Source organism: Melanerpes formicivorus, unplaced genomic scaffold (assembly GCF_026170545.1).
Source record: "Melanerpes formicivorus ecotype bairdi unplaced genomic scaffold, bMelFor1.0.p_v2 SCAF_24, whole genome shotgun sequence".
Lineage (NCBI taxonomy): Eukaryota > Metazoa > Chordata > Aves > Piciformes > Picidae > Melanerpes > Melanerpes formicivorus.
In genome coordinates, this window is record NW_027142376.1 from 1,722,374 (window position 1) to 1,734,673 (window position 12,300).

A 12,300-nucleotide genomic window follows, 5' to 3' on the forward strand; every position below is an offset into this window, starting at 1 on the left:
CTCCCCTCCCCAGGCTAACATACCTCCCTCCTCCAGTGCTGAGAGAACCACGGGGCCACAAGTGCTCATGACATAAATTCAGCTAAAGCACTTAATTCCTTCTGCCTTCCTCCCTCTCCCCTTTCTCCCCCAAATGCTTTAGCAGCTATAATTAGGGCAATGCCAGTAGGAAGTGGAAGGTTTAACATCTTAACATCATCTCAAAATAGACCAAGTGCTATTACTTTGATGCCTCAAACCCATGAAAGAATAGCAGCCCAGGGTTAAAAAAAAAAAGTCACGAGATTAAGTAAACTCTCTAAAACAGTATTCTAAAACCTATATAAAATACTCTGATACTTGAGGAGCTTACAATCCTCTGGCACATCCCTCTGTCCCTTGCTAACTCTAGCCCTGTATCCCACTAGAGTATGGGCCAGCTGAGTGAAAGACACTTTTCAGAAGCACTGATGTACTGGTGTCTTCACTCTCCCCAGTGTTCACCTGTCCTGGAAGCTTTCAATAAACACTACTTAATGGAATAAAGTATATAAAATAAAATGTGAGTAAAAAGTATATAACCAGTAAGCACTAAATGCATGGCAATGTTACTATCACCACCTCTGAAATAGGGCCTCCATGATGACTTTTCATATCTACATCTTCACCTGATTTTTCCCCCCTTCTGTTATTTCCTCCTGGGCATCTGTGATACCTTTCCCAGCAGGAATGTCAATCACCTGCCCTGCTGCTCTGTCTCGTTCCCCACCATTCTGGCAGCAGCACCCTCTCTCTTAGGCTTCCGAATTTTGTAACCCCTTTCCCTCATCTCACACAAAAAGGGTCACAATGAGTGTCTTGGTCCGGAGAGGGAAAGAGACTCAGTTCTTTTGAATATTCCCATGTTGTGAAATGAGAGGCACAAATGAGGCCAAAATATCAACAACTAGACTATTTATTACATAAATAAAGTGGATGGATCAGTAGGGAAGAGAGAGAAAATAGAGAGTGAGAGAGAAGAGAGAGAGAAGAGGAAAGGAATTATATTGCCACACCACTCACGCCCTCAAGACAGTTTGAGTCTGTGAAGGAAAGGTGCTGCAGGAGATGTTGGGTCTGTAGAGAAAGGGTGCTGAGGCTTTGGCTGTAGAAGAGAGGTGGTCCACTGGGCAGCCTCTTCAGCTCCATGAGTTGCAGCAGGTGGATTTTAGGACACAGAGAGAAGGTTCAGTCTGCCTCTTCCAGGCTCCACGGCCTCTTTTCTTCGGAGCAGCATTGTCCCAGGCTTTTCCTTCTCTCGTGCTTTCCTTCTCAGCGGCATTGTCCTTCTTCTGTGTTTTCCTTCACCTCCGTTTTTCTTCTCCTGAGCCAGTAGTTGCTCAAGTCTTTTATACAGTTTTTTAGTCCTTAGCTATGTCTCACCATCCTCCCTTTCCAGGGTACTTGATGGGTGGAGATTATCTTGTTTTATGCATATTCCCGAAGGTGGCCTTGGTCCATTGTTGTGAGGCCAGCTGTGGTCCAGTGAGCAATGTTATCTTTGCACCTTCCAAGAGTCGTTCCAGTGGCTCTGTTCAACACATATCAGCTATTGTCTGGGCAAGCAGCAAGTGATTTTATCTTTGTTGAGTCACACCAGGAGAGACAAGCTTTTAGTCTCTCACAATGAGGCAGTATCATCTATTTGGCTTGCTTTTCCAGCCTGTACCAGTATGAATCCTGGAACCTGAAGTTTGGTCTAGAAATCATGTTTTCTATTGTCCACTCAGTGTTTGGCCACTGAACAGACTGAAAACACTGCTCTTGTGAGGACCTTCAAAAAGACAGAGTGCACATGCACCTCCAGAGATGCAGATGGAAGCTGAGGGGTGACCATTTGGCTCTCTAAACCTCCCTCAAAGGAGGGTGAGGTTGATCTCTTCTCACAAGTAGTTACTGATAAGACAAGAGGAAACAGTCCCAAGTTGCACCAGGGGAGGTATAGGTTGGACATCAGGAAAAATTTCTTTCCTGCAAGAGTTCTACCATTGGAACAGGCTGCCCAGGCTGCTGGAGTCACCATCCCTGGAGGTGTTCAAGAAATACGTGTACATGGCAGTTTGGGACATGGTTTTATGGCCATGGATTGACAGTTGAACTCAGTCTTAGACGTCTTTTCCAATCTTAATGATTCTGAGTTGACTTCTCTCTTATTTTACAGATAAATGTGCCAATAAAAGAGATGATGGGAGAGCTTCTGGGTTGAACTAAGCCCATTTGCTTAGGGCCAGGAGCACGACTGTGACACCCCCAGGTGCCCTGCGGACTGCGGGACACACTCACTGCAGCCTATTTTCACCGTCTGTCCAAGGAAGTGTCAGTTACAGCTTGAAAACCCCCATCTCTGCTGTTTGCTGTGCCTAGTGCATTGCTGGCCAGGTCTACACTCAATGCAGCCAAAAATGCAGCTTGGATTACTGCTTGTGGAACAGTAGTTTTAACCTTAGTGCCTGACCCTTTTCTTTAACCACAACAAAATGAACAGAGCTCCCTTAGAAAGAGGATAGAAAAATATATGTGTGAACATAATAATCAGCTTGTCCCCCCTTCTCTCCCCACCCCCAGCTCCTGCAAACACAGCCTGACTGTGGAGCCTGTCGTGAAATCCGTATGTGCTGCATTCTGGGAAGGGAGTGATGGGAGAACATCCTTTTCATTTCCTAAATTAAAAGCAGCAATTGAATTCACACCCCCCTCAGCATCACCGCTGCCCTGTGCAGCGTGTGACCGAGCTGGACGCCTCTGAACAATAGGCCCATAGAGAGGATGCACAATCATTCTCTGCCTGAGTTGGGATCTGTCTTCTCGGCACCTGCTGCAGCTGAAGCCCCCATCTGTGCTCCCCAGAGAGCTAGGGCATGGCAGTACTTAATGTGCTTGGTGTCACTGCTTCCTGAGCTCTTGTTCCATACAAAAGACAGAGAATTTTGGAAGGAGAGGGCTGGAGGGAGGGAGAGCCTCACAAAAGCGCTGAGCACACAAAGAGTGTGAGTTTGGTTTAGAAAACAGGTCGGGGGAGGGGGGGCATTGACATTGTGGGCAAACACTTAGTGTGGTGCAGAAGTAATTAGGTGTACAAATCTCTGTTGTTAACAGACTCTTCAACACCTATTATGACCAGTGCTGCACACACACACACACACACACACAAATGAAAGAAAGGAAAAGAAAAGATCCTGTGTGTGAAAGGGGCCAGAATGCTTCATTTTCACCTCCCTCTATTCAGGACAATTGGGGACAAGGCAGGAAGGAAAACTGGGAGGATCATAGAATCACAGAATGGTTTTGGATTGGAAGAGACCTTTAAAGGTCATGTAGTCCAACCCCCCCAGCAGTAAGCAGGGACATCCTTAACTAGATCGGGTTGCTCAGAGCCCCATCAAGCTTCAGCTGGAATGTCTCCAGGGTGGCCAGAGTATGGGTTCTCCCTCCCCCTCTCACCACTTAGCACACACTCCTCCCTCCCCAATACATCCATTCACTTCCCCCAGATTATCAGCTTATATTGCTAGGGGTCTGTCACATGTTTTGTTCTGGCTTTCCCCCACTGCCTCACTTTACTATTACAACTTTCATCACCCTCCTTCATCGCTGCGATTGTGCCCCCAGGCTTTGCTGACATTAGGAGCACAAAGCCTGTGCCGTTATTTCCTGCCTCTGTGTATTTAGTTTGCTTGCAAACCTGGCCCAAATGTGAGGTGATCATCCCACACTGGGCATGCAAATATTAAGGAACACAGAAGCTTTTTTTTTTTTTCACACCAATTGTTTCCTGACACTGTTTCAAACTCCCAGTTTTCCAATATTTCACTCTCGGAGAGTCCCAGCTGCTTTCCAAAAGTGGCTGTGAGGGTCATTCTGGTTACATTAAAACCTGAAATCGAGGGTAGCTATGACTATAAGGTACTTTAAAACTGCCATAGCACTGAGAAATGGTTTTGTGCAAATGAAGTTATCAATTACCAGATGTCACATCCTGCCCCCTTTTTCACAGTGAGACCCAAATTAGCACTTTTCATATACTCTGACAATTCTGCTCTTCAGATACTGCCAGAATGAATCAGAAGCAAGTCCCCTGAAGATATGAGACAATAACAGTTTCTGTGAGATCAAACATATAAGCAAGTGACATTCTAGCTTCACATCATTCAAGTGCTTTAGATAATATTTTGCTTAAAACAAGATTATATATATTACACAAAAAAATATATAAAAATCTGAAAGATTTTATTCTTGGATTTATCTAATGGAAGTTAAATGCCTTCACCTGCAGGTAGGCACAAAACTGTGTGCCCTGCTTTCTGTCTCACTTCACAAACAATGGAAAGAAAAAGAAATCTGACTAATCATCCAGGACCTGCTGCTGCTTCATCACTCACTGTCGCTCACAGGAACTATTTTTTTTCCTATCACTAAGCCCTGACCCAACTGTTGGGCTGAAACCTGGTCATAAATACTCTTCCCAACGCAGCAAATACCGCAATTAACACTGAAGGTTTTAAGTGAGCCTGTTGCAACATGCTCCAGTGGTTGCTTAGTACTGCCGGGAGAGCTCCATGTTGCAGTTCATGAGAACCTTGAACTTGTGCTGGGGGTGGTTTCCCAGCAGAAAACATTCCTTCTGGATTCACTTGCAGACTGAATTGTTTCAGTATTAGAAAAGCTAAGTTCATGCTATCAATTACATTTTCAAAGCCACTTTATGTTATTTGAGAGAAGCGCTAAGTGCCCAATGTGAAACCACAAAAGTGCTCTTTTGACATTCTTTAACTCAGGAAGAAATGGGCTATGCTCATTTAGGGTCGTTGTAACCATCCTAAGACTGAATTTCATCCCAGGGAATAGCTGGTATTGTTATGTGCCTTCGGGAAAAAGAAAAGAAAAAAAAATAAGCTTTTTTAAGAAGCTAGGATGACCTTCAACAGAAGTAACAGTCACTGTAACACCATCATTCTACTAATGGCACACACAAAAGGGAGGTGCCTATGAAGCAGAAAATAGAAATGGGTCATCTGGACAATTCAGTCAGTCCTTTGCTCTGCTCTTGACATTATTTGGCCCCAGGCAAGCCCAGGGAAATGAGACAAGAAGTTTCTCTGACTCAATTGTCTTTGGGTGAGACTCGTAAATATCCACTGTGCAAGCTCAGTTGTAGAAGTGAGATGCGGAATACCCCCCAGGAGCGAGCTGATTAGTCTTTGTAAACCACTTTCTAATCCTTTGGCAAGACTACCTGATGCTTATTGCACACATTAAGTGATATATATGGACACAGAAATATCAATATCTATATATAGAGATAGGTATTTTTCTCCCTGCCAAAGATTGCCAGATAAATTATCAACGTTGGGTTTTAATGGTATATATGTTTTTATTAATAAAAAGGAATACATTTAAGCATACTTTTATCTACAGGATCACTTCCAAGCTGCATGCAGACAACCTAAAAGGCACCTGTATCATTTCTCAGTGGGTCAGTTCCATAACTATTTTAAACTGGCTTAATGCAGGCTTCTACCACCAAAATAAAGTAGCTTCATCCTCTCCCCTGTGATATTTTCCTGCATACACCCCTGTGCTGGCAGTAATGCCTGTGTACTTTGAGACCTCTTTATTTTCTCCCTTCCCATGGATGTATTCCAGCCAGATCTGTTCCTCTGCATGGTGGCGTGGCTGCGGGGCAGCAGAAGTGCTTGAAAGGTAAGGCTGCACATGGACCCTAAGCTAATCTCTATCTCATGACCTAACCTCTGTGATGGCTTCAGGACTAGGAGAGAGGTCATGAAGCAGAGCTCGGGAGACCTGGAGTCACCGAAATAGCACACCAACCATTTCCTACCCCTCCTCTGCTCACTAGCTTCTGAGCAGCCCCAGCTCTGCCAGCCAGCTCAGTAGCAGCCCCATCTGCATCTCTCTGTGGTGCGTGGGAGCTTCCAGCATTACTATGTGAAATTCATCTCTGAGTACAAATACCACATGGAGGAACAGCAACATGAGGCTAGTGTGAAAGCTGCCTGTGTTGAGAGCCCAAATACACACAGCAGCCTTAATAATGCAGATTTTGAAAGTAAACTAAAAAAATGGCTGGTTTTGCCAGAGGGGTGAAGAACAGTTATCCTGGCAGCATGATTGTTATTTATAGTAACAGGTGACATCTCTGAGGACTGCCAAATACCAAGCAAAACACAACCCAGTGCAGCCTGACTATTAAAAATAAATTTTAACTCTTCCTTGGTCACTTCCCACAGATTCCTTTGCTTCTCCTGTCAAAGCAGCAGAGCAAAGCTTGCTGTCAGCTTCCAGAAATAGCAGGGACTTAAATAATTCATCAGCAGGCAAACGGGATGCACATTTATACCAAACGTGAGCATCTCCCTTGCTAGCTCTTCAAGCCCAAGTTAGCTGAACCCATTTCCTTGTTGGCATCAGGCATCTCCAAAGAAAGGAAAGAGCAGTAGAAGAGCACAGCATCAAAGGGAGTAGTTTTGTCTGCGCTTTTACACAAGGGACCAAAACTTTCCTGATTTTAAAGCTGACTTTGGCAAGCGCTGAACTTCTTGCTCATACAGTGCAAATAAGGTTTCTTACTTGAAGAGCACATCAACAGAATGAATGAAAGGTGTTAAGGCGCAGGAAAAATGGTTTTCCAGGTGGAGTATGGATGTTTAGAGACACCGCTGAGATGTCACTGACACTCAGAAAGCTACCTCTCAAGTGACAGCTAACCCTGTTGCTGTGTAAGGGCATGCTACCATAATGCCACAGGCTGTTTTGTAAGGTAAGCCTGGAAATGGAAGATGCCCAGCAAAGTATGGGGATTCCCTAACCATTAGATGGTGCCTCTCCAGAAGGCAAAACAGTAGCAGAGTGAAACACCACATTAACCTGTCTAGGCTGCTTCCAAGAACTAGGAAAGATAGCAATGGCTCAGGTGACTTCTTCACATAATACCACTGCTCAAGTGTTTGCACCACTGCCCAAAAGCACCTAGTCACTAGGTATCTAGTACATGTCTAGGTCCCATCAAGAGCCTCAAAATAGGCTATGAGAGTTGGGGCTGTGCAGTCAGGAGAATAGAAGGCTCTGGGAAGACCTTATAGTAAATGAAGAAGGCTACGAGAAAGCTGTGGGTGGACTTTTTACAATGGCTAGGATGAGAGGGAATGAATTGAAGTTGGAAGAGGGAAGATTTAGACTGGATATTAGAAAGAAATTCTTTACAGTGAGGATGGTGAGACATCTACACAGGTCACCCAGGGAGGTTGTGGATGCCCCCTCCCTGAAAGTGTTCAAGACCAGGTTGGATGAGGCCTTGAGTAACCTGATCTAGTGGAAGGTGTCCCTGCAAATGGCAGGGTGTTGGACCTAGGAGATCTTTAAGGTCGCTTCCAAACCATTCTATGAATACATGAAAACACTGTGAATCTGGCAATTTCATCTGCCAGGCTCAAACCAAGGCATGTGCTCTCCATGCACTGGTCATCCTGTGTTGCCAAGGATGTGTGCAGAGGACACCACCAGATCCTACTGCTCAGTGACTTAGGACTTTCACCTGGTAGGCTCCAGAAATTAGTGCAGTGTCTTGGGCTTTGGGAAATATAGGTCAAATTTTTCAGACAAAGGCAAGTTTTGAATGGAGGTCTCCTATATCAGTGAGTACCCTTGCTAACAACCTGTTAGATACAAGGAGTAGATCCCACACTGATTCCTCTTCTGGCTAGGTACTCAGGTGAAGCTTACTCAGAAAATTACTTTTGATGTGTGTTCAAATGGACCTAGTTGTTTACAATGAAAAAAAGGAAGAGAGGTGCTGCAACTCTAATTTGTAACAAGCACCAAGGACCAGAATTTCCTCTGAAATATGCAGAGTCAAGCAGAACTGGCTCCACACAAAAAAATCCATTGCAAGAGTGAAAAAAAGAAAAAAGGTCCCTCTTTCACTGGTGCCCAGTGACAGGACAAGAGATAACAGCACAAACTGGAAGACAGAAAGTCCCACCTAAACATGAGGAGGAACTTCTTTACTTTGAGGGTGGTAGAGCAGTGGAATGGGCTGCACAGAGAGGTGGTGGAGTCTCCATCTCTGGAGTCATTCAAAACTCTCCTGGACACCTTCCTGTGCAACCTGCTCTAGGTAAACCTGGTCTGGCAGGGGAGTTGGACTGAATGATCTGCAGAGGTCCCTTACTACACCTATAATTCTGTGATTCATCTAGCATAGCCCTTACAGACACACACACACACACACAAATATCTGTAAGGATCAATGTGACTTTGCTCATTCTTAATGTTACACAAATGCTTCTCGAGATCATGGACAAAATTTTCCTCTTGCAAGCACACAACACCCTGGTGATGAATAGAAGCCACAAAGAAATACAGGCTACAAGATGGGTCATTCCAACAAAACAGCCCTGCTCTCTGACAGCCAGCGCTTGAACGGCTAGGGGAAAAAATGAGTTGAGCAGAATGTGCAGTCACATCAGGGAAAATCTATTACTTATTCAGTAGCAGGCGCATTAAGGATATCATCACAAGCAGGAGCACTGCCAAGTGCTATTAAGAAGCTGTGTGTTGAGTCAGGCCCCTGCTCATAATTTATTAAATGAATGCCTCTTTCTTCAGCCCAGCAAAGAGTGGCTCCCCAGATCGTGACGTTAAGAGCGATTGGGTAAACTGTTTTCCACACAACAATAATTCCTATTTGCTTCGTGCCCTGTGGAAACCAGTGCCTGATGGTGATGAGTGCCCATGGACACTGCTCAGTAGGATGTCCTCAAGCTACAGAGAGGAGCTGGGGGCTTTTGACCTCTGATGAGGGCTATGGAAGTTCTAGCCTTCTCCAGAAAAGCCAGCTGATGTGCCAGCACTCCTTTCACCTGCACCTGAGGACTCCAGGGACATTGAGAAGGACACTGAGTTGCTGGAGCATGTCAGAGAAGGGCAACAAAGCTGGTGAAGGGTATAGAGAACAGGTCTTGTGAGGAGCAGCTGAGGAAGATGGGGTTGTTTAACCTGGAGGAGACTGAGGAGACACCTTCTCAGTCTCCACAACTACCTGAAAGGAGGTTGGAGTGAGGTGGGTGTTGATCTCCACCCAAGTAACTAGCAATAGGATGAGAGCAAATGGCCTTGAGTTCCACCAGGGGAGTCTTAATTAGGATATCAGGAAAATTTCTTTACTGAAAGAGTGGTCAGGCACTGGAGCAAGCTGCCCAGGGAAGTGGTGGAGTCACCTATCACTGGAGGCGTTCAAAGAACCTGTAGCATTTCATGGCACTTCACGGCACTTCAGGACATGGTTTAGTGGGCATGGTGGTGGTGGGTTAATGGCTGCACTTGATGATCTTTGAGGTCTTTTCCAAGCAAAATGATTCTATGATTCTAAGGAGCATCACATCAAAGCCAGGACTGTTCAGGTCTGCAGCACAGTCTGAGGTCACCACACAAAGCCTAGCAAATCTAACAGTCTATTTCCTAATCTCACTGCTTATTCCTTCTTAGCTTTTTCAGGCTCTTTGGAACTTACACCATCCAGAAACCCAGCACAGCCCTGGCACAGGAGTTGCTACAGCTGCTGTAACATGCATTATGTGAGGATTCCTCTCAGCTGGAGAAGTCCTTAGGCAGCTGCAACCCACCAAACTGACACATCCTTTAGCATCAGGAAACTTGTGTAAAGTAGCACCTGGAGATCAGAGAACAAGGCCTTCCTAAGATGACTTCCTATTGTTTCCCATAAGCATGCACCTTTTCACAGTTCTGTTATCTCCACAGCGAAACACTCCTGGGGCCCTACAAGAGAGGAAGCAAAATCTCAGAACCACAGAATGGTTTAGATTGGAAAGGACCTTTAAGGAGGAACCTTTAAGGGATGATTAAGGGATCAACTACTCCAACTCCATCCAGCCTGAACTTGAATGTTTCCAGGGATGGGGCTTCCACAACTTGTCTGGGCAACCTGTGGCAGTGTTTCACCATCTTCACTGTCATTTTGGCTTAACCTGTCCCCCTTCACCTGCAGCATTCTTGGTAAGCAGGTCACTTCTTGAATAAATCTTAATGCTTTACCTGTAAACAAGCACAAGGCAGTCCTTCTTCTCAAGCTCTGAAGGGGATCTTCCATTGTGGTAGCACGTGTGTTGCCAGCACTCTGTCTGCCTCCTGTGGAAGTTACCATGAGGGCATCAGGCCACTTGGACAAGTCAGTCCCTTGCAGGAGGGTATACTGCAAAGAAGCAGAGGTCTCCCTTTCGTTCTAGCAGATCTGCTGTTATAACCCAAATTATGCTAACTAGTGCTTCTGTTGGGGCCAGGCTGGACAGAACCTTGAGGAACCTCCTCTAGTGAAAGGTGTCCCTGCCCATGGCAGGAGCCTTGGAGCAAGATGATTTTTAAGGTGCCTTCCAACCCAAACTACCCTAAGTCTCTATGATTTAGGGGAAGTTTAGGCTGGATGTTAGGAAGAAGTTCTTCACAGAAAGAGAGATTGGCCATTGGAACGGGCTGCCTAGGGAGGTGGTGGAGTCACCATCACTGGGGGTGTTTAGGAGGAGACTTGATAGGGTGCTTGGTGCCATGATTAGATAGTGTTGGATGATAGGTTGGACTCGATGATCTTGAAGGCCTCTTCCAACCTGGTTTATTCTGTTCTATTCTAAAACTGACAAGAGCATTCAAGCTCTTCACAGAAAGTGTGATTGGCCATTGGAATGGGCTTCCCAGGGAGGTGGTGGAGTCACCATCACTGGAGGTGTTTAGGAAGAGACTGGATGAGGCACTTGGTGCCATGGTTCAGTTGATTAGATGGTGTTGGATGATAGGTTGGACTCGATGATCTCAAAGGTCTTTTCCAACCTGGTTAATTCTATTCTATTCTATTCTATTCTATTCTATTCTATTCTATTCTATTCTATTCTATTCTATTCTATTCTATTCTATTCTATTCCATTCCATTCCATTCCATTCCATTCCATTCCATTCCATTCCATTCTTTAATATATTAAAAAAAGGACTGGCTGGAAAACATATTTTGTTATTCATTTTTGCCATTAAAAAAAACCCAAACCAAAACCAAAACAACAACAGAACAAAACCCCAGTTGAGACTTTAGACTTGAAAATATTTCTGTAAGAATGGGAGGGATGGAGGTGAAGGACTGTGTTCTGTATTCTCACTCATCATACATCTCCATTGAGCAGGACAGGTGGAGAAGGAGTGGAGCTAGATGTTTTCTTTTCTATAATTTCCTCTAGCAAAAGATGCAGTAGAAAGACCACCCTGGATGTTTGAAATTACATGCAAAGAATCTGCTTACTTTCCTCATTCAAGATGATTTCTAGTAGATGTGAAAGTCACATTGGCTGTGGGATCTGTTTCTGTTTTTACCCCCAGCTGTCAGACATTAGTTTGAGGCTCCAGGTTAGAAGCATTCACTTATCTAAGCATGCTTTCCTCTTTGTTTTCTAACAGATCACTAGAAAAGACTTCTCTCAAAGCTGTGGGGATTTCTCCTCTTGTATGTGAGGTGGTGACCTGCAACACATCCTACTTACTTCACGGTCTGCAGAATGCAAAATCAGTGCTGAGGAGACATTGTGAGAGATGGAGACAAAAGCTGGCATCCTACAAAATCCAAGATAGTTGTTATTGTTTTTTTCTACCCAAATGACAATTGGGCTAAGAGGCTCCATACAGCCAAAGCTAAAAATCTAGCAAGTGTCTGCAGAAGTGTCTGCAAGAGGAGAAAGCATCTGGGGGTCTGCTGGCAAACTTGCAATAGACAGAGATCTGTGTCTTGAAAGCACACCACAGGAGATGAGATGAGGCACAATGTGATCTGGGGCTGTGCCTGTGGGATGGCTGCAACCTGGATAAAAGTGAAAACTTTGGAAGCTTTTCTTCACTGCACCTGGCAACAGTTTCATCCAGGGATCAGCAGCTTGCCAGGCTGGTGTGCCAGACCATGTCTGTCTTTCCCAAATGAGCATGCTAACAAAAGCTCAGTGGGAGATGTGCTGCTGGTGTGATGTTCCTCTGTGAAGAACAGCACTCCTCTCTTCTGCCAAGTTTGTCTCTCAGTGGGAGCTGCTGCTTCTTTTAAGTGTTTCCCTCAAAATGCTGCAGGTCTCCTGCACAATCTGCCAATGTGCAGTTTGGCAACCATGCTTGAGGTGCTTGCACCCCAGCCTCAATGACAGCAGAAGGGAACTTTCCCAGCCTTCACCATCACACAGGGGAAGGCTTCTGGATGTGAGCTTGGCTCAGTGGGAAGTGACTTGG

At 45.1% G+C, this 12,300-nt stretch overlaps 1 long non-coding RNA gene across 1 annotated transcript; it reads left to right on the forward strand.

Moving 5' to 3' along the window:
- The first annotated feature begins 5,643 nt into the window (after positions 1–5,643).
- LOC137448412 (uncharacterized) lies at positions 5,644–11,868 on the forward strand. The gene is made up of 3 exons (XR_010989072.1): positions 5,644–5,718; positions 9,523–10,050; positions 11,491–11,868. It is a non-coding gene; the product is annotated as an uncharacterized lncRNA (long non-coding RNA).
- The last annotated feature ends 432 nt before the right edge of the window (positions 11,869–12,300 follow it).